Here is a 17,639-nt window from a genome sequence, read left to right as displayed (position 1 = left end):
AGTAGCTGTGCCCACAGCTCTCAAGCCTAGGAGTCCTGTTGCCAGATAAAGACAAATAGCCGACAAAATGCGCCCCCCTCCCCCCCCCCCCCCCCCCCCCCCCCGCCTTTTAAATCTCCAAACGGTCTGTGAGTGGGAGAGGCCCTTCATGTCCCTGGTAAACTTGAATCCTACTGCAGGTGTCTGAGTTTATCACAGAGAGGAAATGACTTTTTTTACACCTAATTTAATCTGAAGCTATTCACAGTTTAAAATGTTTAGTGACGTGACCTTTTTAATGACTAACACATTGCAGGTGGTCCTGTTGTAGCTAGCCGGTCATGTTTGGCATCAGAGAGAAAGACAAAGAGTGTTCAAGGACCACTCTACAGCAACTGCCTTCTTTGCCTGGTTCAAAGGACAGCTGCTGGCTCTAAACAGAGCCCAGAGAGGAACCTGGGCTGAAAGCACAGAGTCCTCTCTTGGTAGGAGAGCTGCTTTGCCTCTGAGTCTTTCTCAGAGCTGTAGTGTGGGTAGCATATCCTAGAGTCAGGTAGCAGACCTTGTAAGCTGCCAGCCTGGACTCCGGATGAGTCTTCCTCTCTGAATGACAGATGGCTTTACAGTTTCCAGTAGATGAGGGAGGAATTGCTTGAGAGGTCCTAGAATGTCTAGTAAAATCCAGCATCCTAGATGAGTTGAAAGAGCCAGAGAAGGGCTGGAGAGATGGCTCATTGGTACAAAGCACTGGCTACTCTTCCTACGTTGGTTTGGAAGCTCACAACTGTTAACTCTAGTTCCAGAGAATTTGGTGCCCTCCTCTGGCTTCTGAAAGCACCGGACTCACATGTGATGCACAAACATACCTGTGAGCAAAATCCCCATACACATAAAAGAAAATGAATTTAAATTGAATTCAGAGCCCAGAGAGACAGGAGGAACTACTCTTGTAGATAGCAGAGCTCTTGCACACCTGGAGCTCTTGACAATGGTTGCCTTGCACATTCCATGCACCCATGCACAACAAGGGCATTTTCATCGGATTCTTTCTCAAGCTAAGTAATCTATAAGGATGAGTGACTTACCCCATAACCTGGACAAGGACTTCTGCCAGGGTCAGATCTCCTTTTGGTGCTTTCTCACTACCTCATGCTCTGAAGTCCATCTTTAGGAAGATGGCAGTGGTCCACATGTCAAAAGTGAAAACAACTCAGGGGGGCATCTGGCTCTCAGAACAGTCTGAAATCAGTATGTTGGCAAATACCACTTAGGTCAATAGCCAGGGAAGCAGTTGCATGATTCAGCACCCATACTCTCCCACCAGAAGGAAAGTGAGGGGGACCATAGAGAGATAGAGGTCGAGGTCATTGTTCTGAAGGCTTTTATGGAATGCAAACAACCTCCACAGTTTTCAGTTCTTCCATGAAGGACTGAGACAGTCAGTGTGACAACGGAGGCTGGGCCCTCACTTACTCTGTTTCAGAAGTCTTCTTGGAATTCAGCTGTTCCTTTATTGTTAGAACATATAACTAGAAAGTCATTAGGCTCTGAAACTTGATTATGCCAATCTTGACACAACTCAGTAAAGCCACTAATAATCACTGGGTTATAGTCTCAAAAGGAGTGGAGGAAGCCAACTTCAAAACATCCACCAAGCTCCAGACAGCTATTGTCCATGCCCTTTTGCCTTTACGTGTATTATACTTCAGCAAAAATTGATAAAAGGAAAAAGTCACTGTCAAATAATCTACAGAGTCCTAGCATTCAGGAGGCAGAAGCAGGCAGAACTCTGTGAGTTTGAGGCCATCCTGGTCTACACAGCAAGTCCCAGCCCGGTCAGGACTACCAAAGGAGTAAATAAATAACCATCAAGAAACTCAAATTTTTATTCATAAATTACTAGTCCCACTTTGCTGACATAGTACCAGGGGAAGAAAGGTTGGTTTATAAGATCTATCAACTTTTTTGTGGCCAGTGGTGATTCCACAATCATTAAGCCATTAGGATAACCCAGTTATTCAACATATCCCATTAAGAGATTAAAGAAACACAAAATGGAGTCACGTTTCAAATATAGTGCCTGAACTGCTTCCTCTGAGACATATGTGAGCCCTGCAGGGGGCCACCCTCAGGTTCTGTTAAAGCAGAACTTATTGTCATTTATTCAAAATTTAAATGCAAGATGGAAGAAAATATAGAAATGTTTGAATTCTCCCTCCCTCCTTCCAGCACATTCTCACCCTGAAACTTGCCTTTCTCAACACTGAAGAACAGTTAAAGTTACTACCTATATTAGTGACTACTAAATGTCTTGAAATTACGGCTTTTGAAGTTTCTTCTTTTCTGAAACAAAAAAGAAAGCCAGGACTTGACATCAAAGAAGAGGTAATTCTCCTCAGTAGCAATTACGGTCTCTCAACGCTCCTCCATGCCCACCCCATCCCAAGATGCTTTGCCTTGTAACATGTACTTATTTTGATCAACACCTTTAGAAAAAGTAACTAAAAGTACCCAACTACCTATAAAATTCTCACTGGATTCTTCCTGCCCTTGCTTGTTGTGAATCAAAATACTCTGCTAATAATGCATTCAGCGGTATATGATTGGGCTGCTTTTTTTTTTCTTTTAAAGAAAACATTTAATTACTATTGGAGAGTTGAAACTGGTCTCTGTGACTTACCAGATGTTAAACCAGACACCAGGGTGAGATTTTACAATTTCGGCACAGCTGCTTACGACCAAATCTGGTTCAGGACACCTCCGGTGGATTTAAAAACATTACATTTATATTAAAAATAGCAGGGCCTCATATGCAGCCCAGCTGAAGGTCTTTTTGGCAAACTTGTTAAAATCAGAATGAATCCCCTCAATCAGTTCCAAAACAGCCTTAGTGCCTTGGCCAGTGACATGCGCTGTCACTCTCTGCCTGTCCCAGCCCCCAGCCAGGCATTCTCAGAGAGGCTCATGTGTCTGGGCTTTTTGTCCGAATTCTAAATTAAACCTCCAGTTCTTTTCATTCAGATATTATGAGCTCCAAAGGCCAGAATGTAAGGCTGAAACCGCCTCAATAGTTCGTGCAGGCCAGAAAGGCTCACTTGAAGCCTGGATGGCTTGAGACAAAAGTGTTGTTTGGTCTCTCTGCCCACCCCCAGCCCATTTTTACAGTGTAGGAAGAAAATCGTTCTCCAAAGCTTACTTTTTCTTCCTTTCCCCCAACCCCCACCCTCATGAGTTCTTGAATCTGCAGCTTTTTATTCCGGCCAAATTGTTGCCACGCTTAGTGGAGCATGCTGGACCCGCGGGACAGCTGAAATAACTGGGCGATGCCATGGGAGCCTGGCCCTCACTCCCTGGGCCCAGCCTCACTCTCCACGGCTGTTCAAATATGCGTTTTGAGAGTTTCCAAAAATGTACCCAGTGAAAGGGCCCTCCCCAACACCCGACCCTGGGGAGTGGGGAAAGGAGACCCCTGTTTATCCTGTTGCAGCCCAGCAGAAGCTATGCTTGGAACTGTCAAGGGGCCTCTCTCCTGTGATGGGGCACCCTTTAAAAGCGATGGGGCACCTTTTACAAGGCACCCAGACCGCAGGGTGAGACTTCCGCCTCCCGCAGACCTGTCCTGGTTTCACAATAACTGTTTCTTTGCAACCTCCTAACTCTGACATGCACAGAAGCAAATGCCGTGTTACTGTGTGTATAGACCGCCCCCCACACACACATACAAGCTCTGAAGTTGGCTGTAACTCAATAGTGGATCCTGGAGACCTTCCAAGACAGGACAAGAAGCACCTTCAACCTCCTTAAACCTACGAAGTATTTCATTAAATGAGCATTTCAGCCATGTTTGACTTCGTTGGTTAAGATGTAACAGTTAAGCAGAAACAACCCTCACTCTGGTATCTCTGCAATTATCTCAGAAGACTAAATTCCCAGAAGTGGCTTCTCTTCTAAACAAATCTTTTTGTTTTTAAAGTCCCTGCCATGCAGAGGGCTAAGTAGGTAAGCAAGGACATGAGTTCACACAGGCAGGACAGCCTTGCTCAGTCACAGCTTTCCCGCCTAGTCAAGGGCCTGTAGCCTGATCAGCAGCTCTCAGAGTGTGGTCCCAGGTGTACTATTCTGAGGAATTCTCCAAGGACAGGGTTTTAAAATCAAATCTTTTGGGGGTGGGATGGGGGTGGAGGGGTGGTGGGGTGGGGTGGGTATCACTATGCCTCATGGCTTTACAGGGTTGTTTTTTTTTTTTTTTTTTAAGGTTAGTTGTCTTTGAACTCCGGTCTTCAGGAAAGAGCAGATGCATTTTTTTTTTTTTTTTAAAGAAAAAAAAACAAAAAACAAGGTTTTCTCAATCGTGTAGTTCAGGCATGGTACTCCCTGTGTAGACCAAGCTGGCTTCTAAATCAGCATACATCCTGCCTCAGACTCTTGAGTCCTGAAATTACAGACATAGGCCACTATTGCTGATGCTAGATGACTTGCCATAGTCTAGCCAAACTTGCCATTGTATTGATCAAAATCATTTGTTGGATTTTTTTTTTTTTTTGACAGGGATGGGTCCCCCTGTGCTGTGTTGTCAAACCTGCTCTTGAACTCAGGGGTTCAAGTAACCCTCTTGCCTAGGCTTCTTATGTACCCAGGAGAATAAACATGTCACCACAGCCAACTTAATATTCTACAGCCGCCACTTGGGACTACTCAAAGCCCTTCATGGTGGTTTCCGATTTAAAAACTGTACAGTTAGCTGGTTCTTAGAGAGAAGTCCCCTGCCTCCTGACTCTACAGCCCTCTCTGTTCCCACTCCTCTTCCCCTTTCTAGCATTGGCCTCTTCCAGAATCAAAGATGGAGCAAGCCCTGCCCATAGTGGGGCCAGCAGACAGCAGGTGCTCAACAAATGCCCAGGGCTGAGAGGGCAGGATCTGTTCTTCAAATCCTTGTGGCTTTTAGATTGGACCAAATGGCTGTCAGGTTTTGCCTGTGCTGGACATAGATGGCATGAAGGAGATATAAAGAAGGAAAGGAAGGGGTATGAAGGGAGGGATGAGGGAGGGGGAAAAGGGAAAAGAAAGAGAGAGGAGAAATAATTTGATTTTGCTTGGAGGATGTCCCCTCCAAGTAAATTTGGGAAGCAAGTGCGATACTCTGAAGTGGCTAGAAGCCTGTTGGGGTGGAGATACCCAGCCTCTGCTCTCTCTCACCCTAGAGTGGGTGCTTATGAGTAACTCATAACTGGCTAAATGAATACTCAAGTCCACCCTAAGGCTGACTAGTATACATTGAACTGTGTCTATGCACTGCATAGTCTCATTTAACTTTTATAACATCCTTGTAAGGTGAAGAATGCACCCTCTCAGGGGAAAAAGGGGGGATGTCAATGTGTAGTCACCTTCCTAATGCTAACTCTCCCGACCTCTGACCTCTGATAACACCGCCTCTGGCGTGCCTGAGGGCCACACGCTACTTTCTCCATCTCCTGGGCACACTTGTGCTTGTGAAGTACAAACCACTGAGAGCATTTCCTGTAGCCTAGTGTTCCTTCTGTCCCAGTGCATGCAGCATGAATGGCTAGTGTGAGGGCAAGGGTCACAAGAATCACTCTGCTGGTGGATTTGAATACCCCTGACTTCTGAGAGGCCCCTCTCTGGGATTCAGGTTAAGAAGGTTAGTGGAAGGATGTGTTCAGGAAGCCACCCAGCTTATTTCCACATCCCCATCTGGGAAGGTTGTATAAATGCTGAGGAGCCAGTGATGGCTCCACCATGGTTTCAGAAGTCAGGTTCCATACTACCCATCTACAGAAGTTTGGTCCTCATCCTCACTGCCCAGTGCTCGGATTCTCAGTTTCCTTCTCCTGGATCCTTTGGCCTTAAGGGCTAAGACTCACAGAGGAGAAAGCTCCCAGGGTAAGGATGCTTATCAAACAAAACCCTCCAAAACACCATTTTTTATAAAATAAAAACCTTAGTTGGCCTTTGTGACACTTGTGTTCCTCTCACTGTACCTTAGATAGAACAAAAGTACACCAGGCCCGGCGATGGTGGCACACGCCTTTAATCCAAGCACTCGGGAGGCAGAGGTAGGCAGATCTTTGTGAGTTCAAGGCCAACCTGGTCTACAGTTTGAGATCCAGGAAGGCACAAAGCTACACAGAAAGATCCTGTCTCGAAAAACCAAAAAAAAAAAAAAAAAAGTACATCAAACCAACTACACCATCCTGTCCTTCCATGTCCTTCTAGACCATTCAGTGTTCCTTGGTCATTAACTTATGGACAGTAATCTATTAGATTCTAGTCATCTGTGGGCACATCTGGGCTTAGACAAAGGTGGTGAGGATGTCTTTAAGAAGCTAAGAGAGACCATGTGCTTGGTAGAAAATGGAGCCTCTAGTGTGGAGGGCTCCCAGGAAAGGCTGAGGCTGAGAAGAGCTTCATTTGGAGGAGAGAGAGGGGAGCCCCAGACTCCTGCTAAGCAGGACTTGGTAAGACAAAGAGCAGAGTGGTATGAGGGCAACATGGGGGGTGTGTGCCCTGCATTGCATCAGCATTTCCCCTTTTTCTAGAGGATTTTGCGATTATTGACATTGTTTTTAAAAATGATATAAGCTTTTTTGAATGTCATCCTGGATAGCCACAAGGCAGCTCCCTTTGTCTCAGATACAGCATGAGGAGGTCATCCAATTTGTTTGGGAATAGTCCCCACCTCCAGTGTATCTGTCCTGTCCCAACACTGTCTCCAATTCCTTGCCACCCTAGATATGGTCCAATGACCTCTGAAATGAAGCAGAGATGGGATGCTGAGGGTAGGCATTGGGTAATGTGTGCAGATGTTCCTACCTCTCAACAAACCCATCAGAAGTGGGCAACCGTGAAAGTCTGGAAAACATTGAAAGTACCTAGCCCACTGCACATGAGGGTTTAACACTTCAGCACACTGTAGACTGTCAGTATTTTCCTATTGTGATCACTCGACTGAGTGGGAGCTGAGCTTACTGCCTCTGCCAAGCATCAGGAGAGAGTGTGGTACCACATATCTCTAGGCCCAGAAATAATCAAAATTAAAGATTTAACGTGTCATATTGCAGATGTCATGTGTCCTCCATAAGCTAGAGTTTGAGCACTTGACCCCTATCTGATGCTACCATTTGCATTTGTTGGGCATGAGGTTGGAAGACATAGGGTCTGGAAGATTACCAGCTGACCTTCACTGTCTGTTTCTTAGCCTGCTGCAGCCTGGAGAGTTTTGGGAACAACAATGTGGCTGCCATGACCTCCATCCATGCACTCTCCACAATGGACAGCTCTATTTGCATTTTCTGTGAGCCAAAATACATCCTTTCTTCAGTCAGGTGTCCTGAGTATCATACAGTGAGCAGAGTAACTAATTCAGGAAATTAAACAAGAATGGTGTTTATGCTGTGATAAACACGACTGTGGGGCTTGTAGGCTTTTGAACTGATTTATGGGAGGATTGTGGGAGAATATGAAGCTGTAGACTGGAGAAGCCTAGAAAGCTGAGGTCAAAGCCTTGCATGGGGTCAAATGGGCCATTTGTGCTTGGAGTTCAGAATGTCAGAATGATGCTGGAAATACACATCAGTAAGGCCAGGCCCATGACATTTCAGCTAAAAACAAGGAGTCCCTCAGAAATAGGACTAGAGGCCATTATTGTTACGTTTTGTCAAAGTGTCTGACTACTTCTGGCCCATATCCTGAAAACATGCAGAATGCAAAAATTTTCAAATTGATGGGGGTTTGCACCAAGGTTCTGGGCAGGGGATATGGGGAGGCACCAAGGCCAGGCAATTTCATGAAGAGATAGATGCCTTGAGGGGCTTGTTGTTAGAGTTTTCCTGCCTGGCCTGCAGTCAGGACAAATCTCTCTCACCCGCCAGTCCCACAGTCGCTCAGACCCAACTAAGAAAGCACACAGAAACTTACATTGTTTAGAAACTGTATGACCGTGGCAGGCTTCTTGTTATCTAGTTCTTCTATCTTAAATTAACCCATTTCTGTTAGTCTATACTTTGCCACATGGCTTGTGGCTTACCAGTGTCTTTACATGTTGCTTTTCCTGGCGGCGGCTGGTGGAGTCTCTCTCCAGTCTTCTACTTCCCAGAATTCTCTACTTCTTGTCTCGCCTATACTTCCTGCCTGGCCACTGGCCAATCAGAACTTTATTTACACAGAGCAATATCCACAGCACTTCCCCTTTTCTTTTTTTTTAAAGGAAGGTTTTAACTTTTACATAGTACAATTACATATAACAAAACAATTATCAAGCAAGAGTTACAGTTATAATATTAAAGAAGATATCCTATCTATCTTATATTTGTGAGTCTAAGGTTTTATATCTAACTTATCTTTTACCATAATTGAGGAAATTATAACTATCTAGTCTTCAACCACATCAAAGACCTCAGAAGGATATAATATTACCTGAGAACCGGGAGAAGGATGCAATCATTTTTCGGGAGTCTTGCAAGAGTAGACAGAGATAGCTGGCAGCCTGGACAGTCACCTAATGTTCCTTTGTAAAGTTGGGGCATTTGTCTTCAGCCCACAGGGCTAGAGTCTCTCGATCACTTCTCTCAGTGTCCTGTAGAATGTCTGGCAATTTCCTCTGCGAAGCAGGAACCTGAAGGACCATTTTGTCAAGCAAAGTTCAGTGGTCACATTTCTATGGGTCCTGCATGTCCAGTTAATCAAGCAGTCCAGGCAAGAACAGTTTCTTGCCCAAATGGCTATTTTTGCCAAGGTGGGATGGCTATCCACTACAGGGACTAACTTGTGAAGCTGTGATGGTGAAGTGTAAACTGCAATGGGGACCCCAGGCTGGTTGGACGTAGTAGGTTAGTGGGGTATATGCTGAGGCTGTGGGCAGCAGAATGACTGAGTGAGATAACTGGAGCACTGGGAATCCACACAATGCTACCACAAGCTTTGGGCACTAGACATAAAGTTGGAGCACTGGGTGTTTGCCCTGTGTATTTTTGTCTTTCTTTGGTGTGGTAGCTTGAATGTAATTGGCCCCCAAAACTCACAGGGAGTTACACTATTGGTCGATGTGGCCTTGTTGAAGTAAGTGTGGCCTTGAAGAAGGAAGTACATCACTGTGGGGGTGGGCTTTGAGGTCTCTTTTGCTTAATCCCTGCTCAGTGTCACAGTCCACTTCCTGTTGCCTTCTGATCAAGATGTAGCCAGCACCATATCCGCCTGCGTGCCACAATGCTTCCCACCATCATGATAATGGACTGAACCTCTGAACTGTAAGCTGCCACCTTGTTAAATGTTTTCCTTTATAAGAGTTGTGATGGTCATGGTGTCTCTTCACAGCAATAGAAACCCTCACTAAGACACTGGTCTGGGCTTTCCTTCCTCTTCCCCAGTTTCTCCCTTTGGGAATGGGAATGTTTATGCCATTGTATACTGGTTATACTTTACTTGTCTATCTAGTTCACAGGGCCTCATGGCTAAAGGTCTACTATGTTTAGTCTCAGAAGAGAGAGAGGTAGGGGAATGGTTTTACTCTTTCTTCCAGAATTTCATGCATCAAATGTATTTTGATCATTTTCACCCTAACTCTTTGCTTTAACATAACTTCTAGATCCACTCCCACTCCTCAACTTCCTCCCAACTTCGTGGTCTCTTGTTATTGTTGCTTTTATAACTCCCTGAGTCTAATCGGGCTACCTATATACATGGGTGTGGGGCCATTCCCTGGGTAATAATCTACCTACTAAGGAGGATACCCTTAAAGAAAACTGACTTTCCCTGAACCAGCAATTATCAATTGTCAATAGCTCTAAGCTAGGGGTAGGGACTCATGAGCCTCTGCTCCTTCCATTCAAGGAATATTGACTAATTTGATTTTGTGGAGGCTCTGGAAAGGCAAGAACAGCTGGTGTGAGTTTTGAGTGCAGTGGTCCTGTTATATCCGGAAGATGCTGCTTCTCCTAGGTCCTCCATGACCCTGATGTCTGTATCTCCTGTGGTGTTCCCTAAGCACACAGGCTCAAAGCTCAGCCACTCCAGAAGTGGAGACTTCAGACTCTTGAGCAGTGTTGGAGCTCTCTACACTGTGAGGACTCTGGAGGATGGACTGCATGCATTTTGTGCTAGGAGATGACCTTGAGCCTTTGTGGGCCAGGGGTAGAATGTCACCATTTGAAAGAGAAATGACTTCTATACGCTCACATATTTAAACCCTCGGCCCCCAGCTGGTAGCACTGTTTGAGGATATGGAGGAACTTTGGAACACTGGGCCTGGTTGTCCAGTGTAAGCCACCAGAGGTAAGTCAAGGATATCCCATTTCCAGTTGTGGTCTAGCTCTCTGTTTCCCGATCCACCAAAGACTGTAAGAAGACCCTCACTGATGTCCCCACTGTCCTGAACTATGTTATCCCTTCCTTTCACAAGGAATTACATTGTCTCACACCATGATAATCAAATTAATCTTTCCTCCAGTAAGTGGCTTCCATGAAGTATTTTGTCACAGGGGTGAGAAAGGTAACAAACACTTATGCTTCCTAATACATGCACAGAGGGTTTTGTGTGTGTGTGTGTGTGTGTGTGTGTGTGTGTGTGTGTGTGTGTGTAGCAATGCAAATTCAGTAGACACAAACCCCCAAAGTCCAGACTTCCTATCTTAAAATTGCCTTTCTTCCATGCAGCTCTGGCCCCTTTTTACTCCCTTGTCCTGAAATTCTCTCATTGGTCTGATAGCTTTTATGCGCTTCTTTTCTTCCATTATTTCTCTCTTCCCCTGAATCAGTCTTTGTCACCATTGTCCACATTTCTACGCTCTCCTCTGCCTCTTGGTCCTCTTCTTCCCCTCCCCTCCCCCGTCATTCTGAAGCCCCTCTGCCTGTCTTCACTTTAGCCCAGCTGCCCACCATCACCCACCAGTGGCATCAAGGACAACATGGCCAAAGTGGCAAAAAAAAAGAGTTAGTCATTAAAGAAACATGTTGCCATGACAACACCCCCCAGTGAAGTTTAGAGGTTCAGGGACTTAATCACCTCTGTGCAGGACCAAGTCACACTCCTCTCATAACTGTCTCCCCAGGAAAAAAATGATTGATGGGCAAGGAAGTCTACACGAAGTAGAACAGAGTCTCCATTTTACAAAACAAACATTTTGGAACACTCCACTCACTCAGGATATGCAAAACCCCACTTGGGTCTTGCTTGTGTATTTGGCCAACAGTTCCTGAAAAAGTCATAATCCGGGAAAACCAGCAGATGGAAAGGGCACGTGTCAAAACTTCAAGTGTCTAAAAAGACGAAGGCATGAAGCGTGGAAAGCCTGACCACATGGCTACGGGGGTTTGTGTAACCACACGTGAGTGAGAGAACCTTTGGTTGAGAAGCAGGGAACCCTGTATAACCCCCATGTTGGCTCCTGCTGCCTCTCTCCCTTCTAAGCTTTCAATCTTCATGTTAAATTAGGGATTTGGGGCGATGATCTCTCTAGTTCCCTTTCCATCTTCTGTGACTGTTTGGACAGTTACTACTAACACTGCAAGCAAACAAGTGTAAAACTAGCAGCTCCCATTTGCCCAGCTGAGCTCTATCCAGCACACCACCATGCCTACCCTAAGAAATAGCATTGTGATGTGCAAGGGCAGGTGATGTGCACAGGTGGGGGATTTGAAAAAGTCTTTTCCTACACAGTTTGAATTCAGCATCAGAGAGGAAGGGAGGGAGGGAGAGAAGAGGGAGAAAGACAGTGAGAGAAAGCAGGGAAGGAAAGGGGAAAGGAGTGGGTGCAGAGTGAAGACAGAAACATCCAGCAGTGTTGCCTTCCCATTAAATAGACCAGAGTCCACGTAATCCTTCTCTGCAAAGGTGAGGCATAAGACATGAGAAGAGGGTATTGGACAGTTGAGGAGTGGGTACCAAGAAAGGAAAGGTAAAAACAGCAACTCAACATAAGCTAGACTATAAATACAAAAGCAACAATAAAAACCCTACCCAGGAATGCCTGAGGATTTTAGAGATTTGCAGATGTTATTAAATGATCTAGCTGCAAGAGCCAAGAGATGGTGACTGCAGGTCTTGAGGCAGATGCCCAGAACCACAGCTCTAAGCACCATTCATGGCTGTGGCCCCACTTAAGGTGACAGTCTCTCTGCTGAAAATATCCCATTAAGAGAAGTATCCAGCACTAACTAGAGAAAATCTAGTAGAGCCACAGTAAGGTTCATGAAAAAACAAACAGGGAAACCGGATGCTGTGGACAGGGAAAACCAGCATATGCTGCTTTCATGGGATGTCCAATAGTGCTGATGGAACTTCTCAGTTTCTTCGATGGAAATTCTTCAATTTTATGCTGCATTCATTCTAACTCCTGAGTTTTAGGAAGAGACCCCCACAATGGAAAAACAAAAAAACATGGAACAATTTGGAATTAGACCCAAGCTTTGGCACTGACTGAAGACCATGGGCACACCATGAAGCTGGATCTGTCTGAACATATTACTCTCAAGAGTGTTGATGAGGACAGCATCAGATACACAAACTGTGTGCAGCACAGCGCCTGTCTTGAGTGGTGTTGACTTTCTCCTGCTTCTGTAACAGTTACAAAGTTAGCGGCTTACATCATTGAAAATGCATTCCTATATTTTTCTGAGGTTAAAAAAGTTCTGTGGGTATAAAATTACATTTCCCCAAGGGCTGTGTTCTCTTCTGTCAGTTCTGGGGGAGATTTTAAGTCCCTGCCTTTTCCAGTTTCTAGTAGCTGACCATATCCCTTGGCTCACAGCTCCTTCCCTTCATCTTCAAAACAGCTTTTGACTTTCTCCTATATTCCCACCACCCTCTAACCACAGCTGGAAAACAAAATCTGATTGAAAGACTCATAGTGTTAGTCTGAGCCCTTTAGCCGAAAGAGGCAAATTTGATTGCATCTACAGAGTCCCTTTTGCCATGGTCCCAGGGAATCAGGCATTCTGTCTACTGCATATAGTACTTCCTGGGCCCAGGAACTGTTAAAATGAGAAGACTCTCCATACTCCAAAATCAGAACAAGTCTTTCGGCGTGGGGTACACACAGTAATCTGAAACCATTACTTTTTGAGGGGATGCGTCTGTATTCTTGAGCATTTACACTTTTAAAAGATAGCATATAGGTTTTGGCCATGAAACTATCATACCTGCTGGCACACTCACAGGGACTAATGAAATAGAAACTAGCATTTGTGAGGTCCCTGCCATGACCTTCTCTAGTTGCAGTAACCTCAGGTGTACCCACAACTACCTATTTAGAGACAAGGAGAGGACAGTTTCAAACAATAGAAGGAATATTCCTAGTGTCCCATAGGGAGGAGGCGGAATAACTGGGATGCTTTCTAGATTCTTCTTCAAGCTCAAGTCCAACCTGATGGGGAGAATAATACCTTTCAAATCAACTAACCAATCTGTAAGGTGAGGGACTGTGAGCTGGAACTAGATTTTTCTCTCCCCAAAGACCAACGTGGAGACAGGGAGATTATGAACAATCTCAACCTAGTACACTGTAGTCATTGTTGGGAGCGAAGCAAAGAAACATGAGCCCAGTATCCAATAGTCCTCAGAGTAGTGAAGCATGGTATCCCGTCCTGGGGGTGCTGAGACACTGTGTGACACAACTGGGTCCCATGAAAGGCCAGCACAGGCCTGTTTGCAGGAGCATGACCACCCAAGTCAGCCTCCAGTTTGCACTCCACCTCCCCCTATGAGCAGAAAGCAGAATTGTATGTGACTTGCTGGTTTTCTACGAGACCATATAAAATTTCACATTACGATGAATGGCTAAGACTTGGGTTTCATAAAACCATTGAGTGTATTACAGTCTATTAACCAGACTGAAATCATGACCCTCGTTTAGCAGTTATAGACTGTGGCAGCACTTAATCCATATGGGTTGATTTGTATAGCATTTATGATCTGAACCAGATCCCTTAATGCCTAAACTCATAACTGTGGCTTGAAATACGAGCATCTGGGAAGCACAATGGATAGGGCCCCATGTTGTGTTGGAAGAGAGGGCATGCATTCACAGGTTTCCTAAGAACAAAAGGGTTGGGGTGAGCCTCCTTCAACTGGGAGGCTCGTGCACCACTTCAGAGATGCTCGCTGTCCTCACAATATCCACTACCCCCTTCTCATACCCTGAAGAACCCAGGCTTGCGCAGTGTGTCCTTCCAGTTCACACTCACCCTATGAGCTTCCTGAGGGCCAGCTTCATCCTGGCTGTCAGTAATCAGATCAGGAACCATGCTTAAGCAAGAGCCACCTGCAATTCCCCTTCGGAAAAGCTTTGCTCAAGGGTTAGGCTCCAGACTATGTCAATCTAATGTGAATGAAGGTTAGAGCTGATGTTTACAAGTAAAAGAGTCACTCTGTCTTTCTCCTAAAGACCTTAAACACGTAGGCCTGTCACCTTTTTCTACTGACAGCCACAGTCTGTCTTCTCATACCAAAATCCAATTGGAAGAACAGGGTTACACATGTATTATAGAAGATCTGGGACTTTATCCCATCTGTAAGCCACAAATTATACTGACACTGTTTGCATGGATGCTACCACAAGATGCAAGACTCCTGGATGATAAGCAAAGGACTTTGTTATTCATGGCACATCAAACAACATGGCCATACACATACTGGTATCTGGTTCACTATCCATGGGTCAAGGGAAAGTAGATGAAGTGATGCTACACAGGCACCTAGACCCCACATCCTTTATAACAGACAGCTGGGTACCCATTCTGTGATGCAGGATAAGATAGTGTATATTCCATTCTATTCACTGAGCTAACATCCTTACACACCTAGTGGGGAGTAAAAACAGTCAGAACCCATCCTTACAAAGTACATATAAATACAAGAGACTCAAGCTGACACTAAGGAAAGGCTAGACCCAAGACCAGTGCTGAGGACAGAGCTGAAGTTGGGACTGTGCTGTGATGATCAGAGTCTATATTCTTACCTTCTTATTAAATGAGGTCATAAGTTTTTTGTGTTTATTTAAGATAATTTGAATACAGTTTAACTCCTCAAATAATCAAAGCTCTGAACATTGTGTGGACCCAAAAATTCTCTATAGGAGACCCTCAGTCTTCAGCTCCTTCGAAAAAAGAACTGACCTCAGCTACCAAGTGTGTAATTTTATTAAGCTATGTCTATCTTTGAGAAGACAAAAGTATCTGGTCTACACGTTGGTTATCTGATGCCTCAACACAATGGGAGATTTAACTCTGGAGGGTAGAGAACCCTACAGTGATCTTTCAATTTAGCACAACGATCAAATCCCATGAAGCACTGTATGAAGGCCTCAGTACTATACTCTTCATTGAATGTTGGGTTTTACCATTGCTCTGAAACTATGACCCTGTCAACAAACATGTGAAGTTGCTCATCAGACTGTAGCTTGGGCAAGTATACTTCTCCAACTGGGTATGATGCTCTATTTGGAGACTATTAGATCTTGTGTATGTCCTCAAAACACTGATGGGGTGCCCCAGGAAGTTTAGCAGAATGAGAACTTTATCCAGGAGTCATTCAAGTGTGACCTTCTTGCAGTCGGCTTGCTATTGTGGAGACAGAGAACCTTCGTTATGTATGATTTCCCTTGGTAGGCAGTTCTCATCGTTCTATCTATAGTCTGGAGATACACTATGGTAAGAGAGTGTAGATGAGCGTTTTCTCAGTTTGTTACTACAGTCTGCCTCTGTCACATCATGGGGCCATATTGTCTATAAAGCCTTGGAAACACTCCCTGTTCTCACTCACTTCCTTGTCTTTTTTGAGACAGGGACTCACTACAGTCCAGGCAAACTGTGAACTCGATGTTAGTCTAGACTAGCCTCACTTCACACTCACTGTCCCTTTGTGTCACCTCTCCAAGTGCTCAGATTACAGAAGCAGGCTGTCATGCCTGGCTTCCATGGTAATTTTTATAAACTGCAGTTCTCTACAGTATGTAATCTACATGGATCACATTTGTGTGGCCTCTCTGTCTTAAAAGCTCTATTTCATTCTTGTAAATGGTAAAAACAAAACAAAACAAAAACAAAAACAAACCCAATAGGCAATCATTATAAACCCATTTTAGAATGTCTGTGTCTTCAGGGCCTTTGGAGCCTCACAAGTGGGCCAGGCCTATGGTGACAATGAGAAAGCATCTTGAAAATCATCGATGCATTCCATTTCTGTATTTCTGTGTATAGCTCCCTGAAGACCCCACCGGCCTGAGGGATGGCTCCTGAGAGCTGGGTCAGTTCAAGGCATCACACCTTTCACTTGGGCTAGGGCCTGGATTGCCTCAGCTCTCTCCCAGCCCTGGGGAAGCTGTGTAACTGGAATCCTGAGGTCCTTACATTTCTCCGGGAGAGGCTGAGCACACAGGAATGGGCATTAGTCTTCACAAAGTGCCAGGGTGAATGAAGGGCACCTCATTCTTTCTTCTGCTTTTCATTCTTGTAATACGGTGAGTTTTCTAAAGGTATTAATAACATGTAGCCATTAGAGGAGGAGGTGGAAAGCAAATGAGGTGCTTGGCATAAAAGCTGCATTAAAGAGTGCCCATTCTTCCTGCACACTGCACAGCAGTCATTTTTAAATCAGTTTTAAGACTCCAAGTGGCTAAGTCAGACTGTTCTGACTTCCTGCGCCACCAGCAATGTCATTGCTATTAGAACTGTGAGGCCTGGGTCACAGAATCCATCTCTTGACTTTTCTCTTTGCTGAACTTCCCCTGGAGAGGACAGTTTACAAGCAGTAGGGACAGGAGATGATGGCAGGACCTGGCTGCGGCAGGAGTGCTCAGGAGACAGCCTCACGATGGTCTGGAATCGGAAAAAAAGTTTGCTTTATTTTATGAGACTTCTTTGTCCTCTGAGAGTGGGCTAGGGACCGATGACTGGGGCTTGTCACACACGAAGTAGCAGCCAGGGAGATTGTTTCAATTAGATTTAGAAAAGAAAGAAATGCATCTACAGTTCTTATTTAGGCCTCATGTTCATAGGACTCTGGGGGTGTGGCTATGGAGAGGGGTTCATCTGGAAGACAGGAGACCGAACTGATATTAACAGGACAGGTGAACGGCATAACGCAGTAGGAAAAGAATGGCAGAGCCCAGGACCCACTCACACCAGGCTGGGCGAGCTCAGTCTTGCCACTTCATCTAAACCTCTCCTTGTTCACGGAGATCAGAATACCATCTTTTAGGGTAAAATTTTAAAAAAATTAACAGTGAACATGTGCCATATAGATGTCTGACTTTTCTTGTTCTCTGTAAGTCTTGGGGAAGTCCAGTTTCTCTGCCAATCAAGCATCCTGTAAGACACCATCTAAGCCCTGTACAGAGCCTGAAAGGTGGCTGCTCATCCCTGAAAGAACTGGATTTACTGTGCCACCAAAGGGCCACATCATACAACTTCAGCCTTCTTATCTCAGTGGAAACTCTAAACAGAGGCTTAGGCTGAACCAACATCTTCTACTCCCCATGTCTCCTGTTCTTCGAATTTTTTTTTTTTTTTTTAGCTGAGGATCGAACCCAGGGCCTTGCGCTTGCTAGGCAAGCGATCTATCACTGAGCTAAATCCCCACCCTTTGTTCTTCGATTTTTGATGACAGCTCACCGTGTCCTACAAGGCTGGATCCTAGAAACCTGACCTGA

Source organism: Onychomys torridus, chromosome 5 (assembly GCF_903995425.1).
Source record: "Onychomys torridus chromosome 5, mOncTor1.1, whole genome shotgun sequence".
Classification (NCBI taxonomy): Eukaryota; Metazoa; Chordata; class Mammalia; order Rodentia; family Cricetidae; genus Onychomys; species Onychomys torridus.
Note: the sequence above shows the minus strand (reverse complement) of the source record.